The sequence below is a fragment of the Crinia signifera genome, chromosome 1 (genome assembly GCF_055691185.1).
Source record: "Crinia signifera chromosome 1, ASM5569118v1, whole genome shotgun sequence".
Lineage (NCBI taxonomy): Eukaryota > Metazoa > Chordata > Amphibia > Anura > Myobatrachidae > Crinia > Crinia signifera.
The window spans coordinates 28,759,562-28,770,477 of NC_139217.1; positions in this window are offsets into that span (position 1 = coordinate 28,759,562).

Below are 10,916 nucleotides of genomic sequence, written 5' to 3' on the forward strand. Positions count from 1 at the left end.
AGGTAACTATGACGTAACAGTGTAATGTAGGCTAGGTGACATCAGGGAGATTGCTAGTCTTATGAAAGAGAAAGGGAGATTGCTGCTATAGCAGCCTGCATGGGCACAGAGAGGGTGTGGGGTGGTACTAGTTACCAGGGCCTAAGATTGTTTTTGGGGTCCCTGGCCAACGCTCAGGTCCGACGCTACTGTGCATCTGCCAACATCCCCTGATCTTTGCAGCAAATGTAAAACTATTTTCACTTTTTTTTTAAAGGGCCTTCTCTGATTAGACCACGTGCCCCCTCAGTGCCCAGTCCTTGGCCCATCTGTGGCCCTGCTAGCCAACCCCAGTGTCACACTGCTAAAGAATACCCATGGTTCAGGGAGCAGCGGAGAGACTTGGTACATGATAGAACATAAATATAAACAAAACTAAAAGCCGAATTGCTGCTTAACTGTGACCTAATTACATAACCTGGATAATGCGTCTCCTTCCTATTCTAGCTGGGGCTGCTGGAGGAGTGGAATATTACACCAGTCATAGTAATACACTAGAGCCGAAGTTTGTTTGTTGTGGCCAAACTTAATTACCAATGATGTACTTAGCATTGTTGCTGCTCAATAAAGACACAGACATTTAGCAACCATAACCTAGAAACTATAAAAACATGAACCCAATGACACACCTCAATTATCAATCCCAATTTACATGGATGAAATTACCTAAAAGCACCTTCTATAATACACAGTAAATTGATAACAGGGCTTTATGGAACAAATTAAGAATGGAGTATTGGCTGTCCTGCTCTCATCACACCTACACTCTCTTACACCAGCGGCCCTGAACCTTGCAAGTTTATATTATTTTACATTGTTGTATGGCACCTGCCCGAACCATAAGCTTATTTCACCTCATTGTGAGCAGCCTGCCCTGACCATTGATTTGACTCACCTTGTTGTGAGCCACCTGCCCTGACCATAAGCTTATTACACCTCATTGTGAGCTGCCTGCCCTGACCATTGATTTGACTCACCTTATTGTTAGATGCCTGCCCTGACCATTAGCTTATTTCACCTTGTTGTGAGCCACCTGCCCGAACCATAAGCTTATTTCACCTCATTGTGAGCAGCCTGCCCTAACCATAAGCTTATTTCACCACATTGTGAGCTGCCTGCCCTGACCATTGATTTGACTCACCTTGTTGTGAGCCACCTGTCCTGACTATAAGCTTATTTCACCTGGTTGTGAGTTGCCTGCCCTAACCATAAGCTTATTACACCTCATTGTGAGCTGCCTGTCCTGACCATTGATTTGACTCACCTTGTTGTGAGCCACCTGCCCTGACCATAAGCTTATTTCACCTTGTTGTGAGCTGCCTGCCCTAACCATAAGCTTATTTCACCTCATTGTGAGCTGCCTGCCCTGACCATTGATTTGACTCACCTTGTTGTGAGCCGCCTGTCCTGACTATAAGCTTATTTCACCTGGTTGTGAGTTGCCTGCCCTAACCATAAGTTAATTACACCTCATTGTGAGCTGCCTGTCCTGACCATTGATTTGACTCACCTTGTTGTGAGCCACCTGCCCTAACCATAAGCTTATTACACCTCATTGTGAGCCACCTGCCCTGACCATAAGCTTATTACACCTCATTGTGAGCTGCCTGTCCTGACCATTGATTTGACTCACCTTGTTGCGAGCCACCTGCCCTTACCATAAGCTTATTTCACCTTGTTGTGAGCTGCCTGCCCGAACCATAAGCTTATTACACCTCATTGTGAGCTGCCTGTCCTGACCATTGATTTGACTCACCTTGTTGTGAGCCACCTGCCCTGACCATAAGCTTATTACACCTCATTGTGAGCTGCCTGCCCTGACCATTGATTTGACTCACCTTATTGTTAGATGCCTGCCCTGACCATAAGCTTATTTCACCTTGTTGTGAGCCGCCTGCCCTAACCATAAGCTTATTTCACCTCATTGTGAGCTGCCTGCCCTGACCATTGATTTGACTCACCTTGTTGTGAGCCACCTGTCCTGACCATAAGCTTATTTTACTACACGAGCCACCTATTCTATTCTCCCTCTATGGGGGTCGTGGACCCCCACGAGGGAAAATAGCGGGTGGCCGTCGGGAACCCAGCTGTGGGTGTTTTGACAGTCGGGATCCCAACGTAGGATAAATGACTGTCGGGATCCCAACTGTCGGGACCCCGTCCGGCACCCCTTCTAAAATGCCTCCTCCAAATTTGAATTGAAAGGTTGGAAAGTGGATATTGGTGCTAGTGTGGGGTTGGGGGTGCAGATAGTAGACTGAAGTTTTGCCTAGGGTGCCTGGAAGCCCTACACACTACCCTTACTCCATGCTATGTAAATTGCTGGAGGCAACAGAATACTGGTGACTACATTGCCTTGCATGGGGCTAGGGGCTGCTATAGGTTTACACAAATACTGGGGGCAGTTATCACACTGCCAGAGGTTCATGCTCTTTTAAAAATAAGAAAAGCAGAACAAGGGGCATCTTCCAAGTGGCGCATAGACAAAGGATGCATTCATTGGACACAATCCTTTTGACAGCAGAGCACGGGTGCCAATAGAGCAGGGCGCTAACCAATTTTTATTATGGACCATGGCCTAGGTCTACAGTCTCTCTCTATACATTTAAGTTTTACTTAAATTTACATCACTTACACTCATACTTGCCTACTTTTGAAAACTAGATTCAGGGAGATTATAGTTGGTAGCAGAATTTTGCACAGCGCCCCATTGAGGGGGCGTGTCATGCTCCTCCCAAAGGGCGTGTCTAGTTCCATATATGTATGGAGAGATTGTGAAAGGAGATTGTGAATGTGGCACCTAGAAGCGTGGGTGTGTACTGCTACATCTGAGAGGAATCTTATAAACTGACTTATATCCAAATGTAGATGAGCCCCAAAGCAGTTAGTAAGAGCTACTGTACTACTGTATACTTGGTAAAGTCCTGGGAAATGGCGCTAATGATTCACTGTAAATGTATCTATCTCTATTTCCTTTTTTCCCAAAAAAATGTAACAGTGTAATGTGGGCAAGGTGAAATGAGGGAGATTGCTAGACTAATGAGGGAGAGAGGGAGATTGCTGGGTACTCTTTACCTAGCACGGCGCCCATCGCGGGCATCGCGGCCATCGCATGCACTAAAAAACGGGTGCCAAGCGATGGCCGCGATTTCCCATAGGGAACAATGTTAAAAGTGTCAATGGACGCGATTTTAGTGTTCAATGCCTCAATGCCCGCGATTTTTCCATAGGAAACAATGTTAAATGGGCCACAGAGCCCAAATAGTCCCCCTGAAGTCTGAAATGGCCCCCACAATTGGTAACGCCACCCTACGATCAACGTGAACCCGAAGCGTGGCGAGCGCAGCGAGCCCGCGAGGGGCGGCGGTACGCGTCCTCCGACCTTTTTATACCCCCACTATCCACGTCGGCGTGGAGTTGAGAATAGAATAGTGTGGCGAGCGCAGCGAGCCCGAAGCGTGGCGAGCGCAGCGAGCCCCGCGAGGGGACGCGGATACCTTCACAGGTAAACGCGTCCCTTCGCGGGCTTCACAGGTGTCCGCGTGCGCTCGCCACGCTTCGGGCTCCGTGGCTCGCTGCGCTCGCCACACTATTCTATTCTCAACTCCACGCCGACGTGGATAGTGGGGGTATGAAAAGGTCGGAGGACGCGTACCGCCGCCGTTAGCCACGCTTCGGGTTCACGTTGATCGTAGGGTGGCGTTAACAATTGTGGGGGCCATTTCAGACTTCAGGGGGACTATTAGGGCTCTGTGGCCCATTTAACATTGTTTCCTATGGACAAATCGCGGGCATTGAGGCATTGAACACAAAAATCGCGTCCATTGACACTTTTAACATTGATCCCTATGGGAAATCGCGGGCATCGCGTCGCACCCGTTTTTTTAGTGCATGCGATGGCCGCGATTTTTTACCCACGATGACCGCGATGCCAATCGCGGGCGCCGTGCTAGGTAAAGAGTACCGATTGCTGATATGTCAGGGAGTCTCATGCAGGAGGGAGGTAACTATGATGTAACAGTGTAATGTGGGCTAGGTGACATGAGGGAGATTGCTAGACTAAGGAGGGAGAGAGGGAGATTGCTGCTATGTCAGGGAGTCTCCTGCAGAATGCAGGAGGGGAGGTAACTATGATCTAACAGTGTAATGTGGGCTAGGTGACATGAGGGAGATTGCTAGACTAATGAGGGAGAGAGTGAGATTGTTGCTATGTCAGGGAGTCTCCTGCAGAATGCAGGAGGGTAGGCAACTATGCTTACACCAGTGGCGTAACTATAGCACCGCAGCCCCCGCGGTCGCGGGGGGGCGCTGTGCATATGGGGGCGCCGGGGGGCTGCGGTGCTAAAGTAATCCCCCCGACCCCCATCCCCCGCAGGCTTACCTGTCCGCGCGTCCCGGCTCCCCTCCTGGCTTCAATCAATGCTATGGAGACGAACCACGATAAAATGGCCGCCCCATAAAGCAGACTGTTCTCTGAAACTGTCTGCGGTATGGGGGCGGCCATTTTATCGTGGTCCGTCTGCATAGAATTAATTGAAGCCAGGAGGGGAGCCGGGATGCGCGGACAGGTAAGCATGCGGCAATGGGGGGAGGAGGCACGGGGAGGCACAGGCGGACGGACGGGGAGAGGCGCCCCCCCATTAACGGCGGGGGGGGGGGGGGCGCCCCAAACAAAGCTACGCCACTGGCTTACACTGCATGGGGAACAAAATGGGGTCAGCCTGAAAAATGTATTTTAATTTGTCCACTGAAAGTCTGATGTAAAGTGAAAATCACAGCAGAACTGTGCACTTAGAACCAGATAAACCAACTGGGTGTGGGACAGATCGTTACTCTGGACAAAGTCATGTGATCAGGAAAGGGTTAACAAGCAGCGCACTGATCACATGATCCACTTTCTGGGGAAATTTTAAACCATTTGTCTCCGTGTTGTGTTTTCTGCATTGAAGAAATTCCAATGAAATTGCACAATCTACCCGGAGTGTGTAATTAGCAAAGGAAAGGAATTTTCAACCATACATGTCAGATAAAGGCTGATTATGAGGCTGGGAAACAACAGAGAGGTTTAAAATAAAATACAAGTCAATATACAAAAGGGAAACATTAACTCAGTGGCGTGCCTGTAGAGGGTGCAGGGGCTGCAGCTGCTGATACAGTACATTGCATTCCTAGCAGGCATTGGAAGCTTTGGAAAGCGGTGTTCACAGCATCTGTATGAACAGTGGGCCTGATTCAGACCAGTTCACTAGGCAGGCATACGCCACCCCGCTGAACACCCCCGTGACATTAGCCGCCCCCCCCAGGCAAATTCGGCCCGCACTGAGCAGGTCTGAATCGTCCCAGTGTTTCCACATTCAGACGCTATTTTTCCTATTTTCAAACCAAAAATACCTGGAAACTCCCGGAAAAAATCCCAATCGACATTATTAGTTACATCTGTTCCCAGACTTTCTGACTTCAGAGACCTGCCCTCTGTTGAGGTCTAGAATCGGGAGTTCCCAATAAGCATTCTTCTCGCTGTTGATGAACTACACATCCCAGCATACCCTGAACAAGTTTTAGCACAGCCAAGTAGGAAAATGGAGGCAGGGCATGGTGGGATATGTAGTTCTACAACAGCTGGGGGGATTCCTATTGCCCACCCCTGGTTTAGAAGGTCCAAATAGGAAGCGTCAGCCAATGTGCAATCATTTGTGGATGTGGTTGCTCGGAAATGATAGGGTTAATCTTAATACGAGGTTTGCAGTAGTGTATGGCCAGCTTAACCCCTTGAGTGGTGGGATTTGCTGGGGCAGGACACACCTACCAGGGCAGGTTTGTCCTGCCCCAGCAATACTCACCACTCAAGGGCAGCGGCCAATCCCGACTCTCCCCCCCCTCCTGTAATCTTACGCTGGAGCTCCCCGCCGTTATTCACACTGCATCATTGACCAGGTGGTTGGCCCCGCTCGGGGTCGTCCACCTGGTCACTGATGCAGCGATAATGGCGGCGGCAGCAGGGGAGCTCTGGCGTACGACCGCCAAGCATGGAGGTCAGGGGGGTGAACAACAGGAGGGGGGACCAATGGGAGGGTGCTGCTAGAGGCGGTGCGCAGCTGGAGGAACCACTGGCACACACCTACCGGCTGGTGGTATGCCCGTAAATTTTCCGGGATAGCCCGCTGCGGCAGCTCGGCTGAGCCTGGAAAATTTCCGGCCATACCACTGAAGAGGTTAAGGGTGAGATGTAATAGGGTGCGATTTTTAGTCTTTTGAGAGTTTTGTGTCAAAAAAATGGGCAAATTCACGTTTTACAAAAATCGTACATGTACAGTAATAGGGTGCGAACTGCGGTAAAAAAAAAAAAATCACACTTTTTTCCCGCGAAAAATCGCACATTCTGAACTGTCGATTTTTCTCTCACACTTCGCATCCAGATGTTTCCCCATTATAAAGTATACAATGCGAACAGATTGTGGGCCAGATGTACTAAGTTTGAAAATTGATAAAATGGAGAGTTATAAACCTCAGGCCAATCCGTTCCTAGCAGTCATGGCACCGGCTGGTTGAAAAGTGACAGTTAGGAGCCAATTGCAGTTTTTTGTTTTTTTTTAATACCACTCTATTTCTATCACTTTTCAAGTCTTAATACAGCTCGCCCTGTTACCGCCGAGTGATAATATAGCAATGGACACTAGGTCGACAAGAGGGGAAAAAAATGAACATTCTTGTTTGCATTGTTAACATTTTAGAGTCAACATGCCAAATGTAGGGCGGGCGTGCTGAGTGCTGCTTATTGCGAGATTGCTGTTGACAACGCGTGCCAGTGCATGGGACAGCAATAATTATTTAGGTGCTGTGTCGGCATTGCAAAGGGGGCCACTCGTGACGGGCGCAGCTGTCCTGGCTTCCTCCCCAGGGCCTGTTGGAGATCTTAGATTACCATGAGAGATATCTGGTCTGGCTCCTGCGCTGATGTTTATTATTATTACGGCGTGACTAAGTTGTTGCTGTTTTGCTGGGTTACTGGATCTTATTAAAATGCAGAGACTACAACACACAAAATAGTACAGCAAAAATATTAAGAGGTGTAATCACCTCCCTCAAAGTGTACGACTGAAGACCGGGGTACTGTAGATGTATGAAGTAGTGATAAATGGGTAGATTTATTAAGCTTGGTGAAGTGATAAAGTGTCTGGTTTATATCATCGTCCAATCAGCTCCTACCTGTCATTTTTTCAAACCAAGCCTGTAACTTCAGTTAGGAGCTGATTGGCCGGTGATAAAAACCAGACACTTTATCACTTCACCGAGTTTAATAAATTAATAAAAATTTCCCTTGTACTTTATCACCGGCCAATCAGCTCCTAACTGTCCCTTTTTAAACACAGCCTATAACTTAACAGTCAAGAGCTGATTGGACACCCCTGATGAGTGCCATCCTCGCCAACCAATAATTAACAGCCCTGGGAGTTAGAACGATGTGCAGATATAGGCCCCCTTGAAACGCCACGGAACCTGGACTCCTCTAGCTGTGATGAGCGACTCATTTGTGTTCCCCCGGTTTCCTGTTGCAGGGAGGAATTGGGCTGCAGCGACGTTGCGACCTTATGTTCTTGAGGAAAATGATTCAAGGCTGAAGAATGTAAACAGAGAACATTAAAATGGAAGAGTTTTGTTTTCACTTATCCAGATGTTTTACGGGAACCCGAGGTCAGACCAGACAGAAAAAAGATAAGATCAGGTAGCAGATAGAGATGTTAGTACAGGGAGAGGCAACCTGTAATGACCCCACTGTTGTGCATTACAAATCTCAGCATGCCCAGCAGGGACATTTCATGCGTGCTGGGGGAATTCACAGTCAACATTCAAAAAGGTAATCATGATGGTCATACATACTGTAGTAACATAGTAATTAAGGCTGAAAAAAGACGTTAGTCCATCGAGTTCAACCTCTCTGACTTGTAACTACTGACTTGAGCAAGTCATATCTATAGGATTCCCTTAGTGGCTGTATCCAGTTTTGATTTAAATTCATTAACAGTAGTTGCTGTAACCACCCCACCGGCAATGAGTTCCAGAATGTTACTGCTCTAATGGCGAAGAATCCTCTTAATTCAGTACGGAATTTCTTTTTCTCCAGCCTCAGTACATGCCGCGTGTCCTAAGTATAGGCCTGTTAGTGACCAATCATCTCCCAGTTCCATATGATTCCCAATCCTGTATTCGAACATACTAATTTATTTATTTAGTTTCTTATATAGCGCAGCAGATTCCGTTGTGCTTTACAATAGTAGACAGTGATAAAACAAACTGGGTAACAACAGACAGACTTGGAGGTAGGAGGGCCCTGCTGCAAGCTTACAATCTATAGGGATTGGGAGAATCATATAACTTCTCAACCCCGTTTCTCCAGTGAAAACATATTCAGCCTGGTTAACCTATCGTTGTATTCTAGTGATTCCAGACCTGTTACTAGCTTTGTCGCCCTTCTCTGTACCTGTTCCTATTCATGTATGTCCTTTTTAGGTGCGGTGCCCAGAACTGAGAACAGTATTCCAAGTGTGGTCTCACCAATGCCTTGTAAAGAGGTACTATTACATTGGCATCCCTTGAATCCATGCCCCTTTTAATGCATGCCAGTATCAGGTTTGCTTTTGCTGCTGCACTTGAGTAGTGCGCACTATTACCTAATTTCTCATCAATGATGACCCCCAAGTCCTTCTCTACTGCAGACTTTCCTATAATAACTCCATTTAGCCTATAAGTAGCTTGTTCATTTTTGTTCCCATAATGAATTGCTTTTTACGTTTTTCAAATGTTAAACTGCATTTTCCACCTTTCCAGTTTATTTAAGTCACTTTGTAGTGTTTCCAAATCCTCTCCTGAGTTATTTTCCTTACTCAATTTTGTGTCGTCTGCAAATATTGCAATTTTACTCACTATGTCACTTCCAATATCATTAATGAATATATTAAACAAGGTCCCAATATTGAACCTTGTGCGGACTCCACTTTGGACCTTACTCAGCTGGAATGTATGCCATTTACTACCACTCTCTGTCCCCGATTGTGCAACCAGTTTTTAATCCAATTACAAATTTTATCTCCTAACCCTAAATTACCTAGTTTCATTAATAACCTTTTATGAGGCACCTTCTTTTATTTCTTGATTTTACTTTTTTAGAGAATGAACATAAAAGTAATGCTTTACAATGTATTATCTGCAGTTAGTACCTCTCCTGGAATGCCTGAGAGATGCACAGATGGTGGTGTTGGTTCAGTGATAGGGCTGGGAGGGGTTCATGTGTTGGAGTGTAGCAACAGCTACAGGCTCATAAACACAATTTTATATTAATAAACATGCAAAATGATCTGTTTCAAACTTGCTGGGTGTTGAGAGAGGGAGCTATGAAGACAGACTTGAGATACAGTAAGATAGATAGGGACCAAGCCATCATTTTAACAGGCTTTTAATTGATTTTATTGTATATATATCCTCACTCATACAAGAGAACACTGATTCTGCTTTAGACATTTTTTTAAAAGGTCCGCACTAATATTAAATAAAATAAAGAGCATGTACAGACCGACACAGCATTGCCTAGGATGACAGATTGTTCAAATGGACCTTACACCTCTGCATATCAGCCGGTTCTATTGTAGGGTTCTGTTTGTGTGTACTATACATACCAATATAGAACACAAATTTACAATTAGCTCATACCATGTAGAGGAGAAGCGCTGCGAGTTAAAGGGTGATGCCACATAAAACTTAAAAGCTTCCACTATACTAACCCTCCCCCACCCAGATACTCTGTACTCCCACAAACTGGCCTTTCAGGGTGGATGCATTTGCAGTGTTATATGCACACACCAGTACCAGGACCCGGCGATAAACACACACACACATCTCATTTAGCTGCATTTGTAGGGTTGTACCAGAGACGGAAATAGCTCTATAATAAAGGTAATCTATAAGTATTGACCTGCATACCATAAAGAATGCAGGTCCCAATTACAATACACAATACCCAGCAGGGCCTGTTCTGCATACGCCAGCTCCCTTCAATTACCCCTAATAGTTACACAGCGGAATAATCAGTGTCCGAATCACTAATTTATAGCTGATTGCATGGTTTATTACTATGATGGGATTATACAGTATATCTGGGGGCCTCAGGCTGTAGTTCCATCTACCCCACTGTTCTATCTAGCCCTGCTAATTGTACAGTGTGCATAGTACAACATGCTATATTGTATTTAATAAGTACTATAAGCACATCAGTTGTAGGCAGATGGCACTACAGCGCCATCTAGTGTACAAGCCAATATACAGCATCTGCACATTTCACAGTGTTCTACCGTAGCCTAATGTACAAGATAATACAATAACACAAAGCAAATTAAAACAGCTTAGGACGTCCTTATTAAGATCATTTTTTCTCTCTGCACTTTAGTCTTGTCCAGCTGTTCTCTATGTAAACAATAAATTCCTGCAAATATGGTATTTATTACTGAAAAACAAAGATTAAGGGTCTTACATTTTCAATTATAAGTTGCAGACTATACCAAAAATAAGTATCCCCTGAATGTTTGTGCAGGGGACCGTAGCAGATACATCTGGTGCTGTGTACACATGGGGGCGATAGGGGCTGAAATCGCTGGAAATATGGTCGCTGGCGACCATATTGCCAGTGATTGGGAGTGTGCCCCGGCGATAAATCGCTGGGTGCGCGCTCCCGTTTTCAGCCCCTTTCTAATCGCTGGTCGCAGGAGCTTGCGCCTGCGACCAGCTAATTACCGCTGCGGCACCGCCAGCAGAGGTTCCTTTTCCTCAGCGACCATCTCTGGTCGCTGATGCAAAGGAGACACTGGGCAATATATTGCTCAGCAATA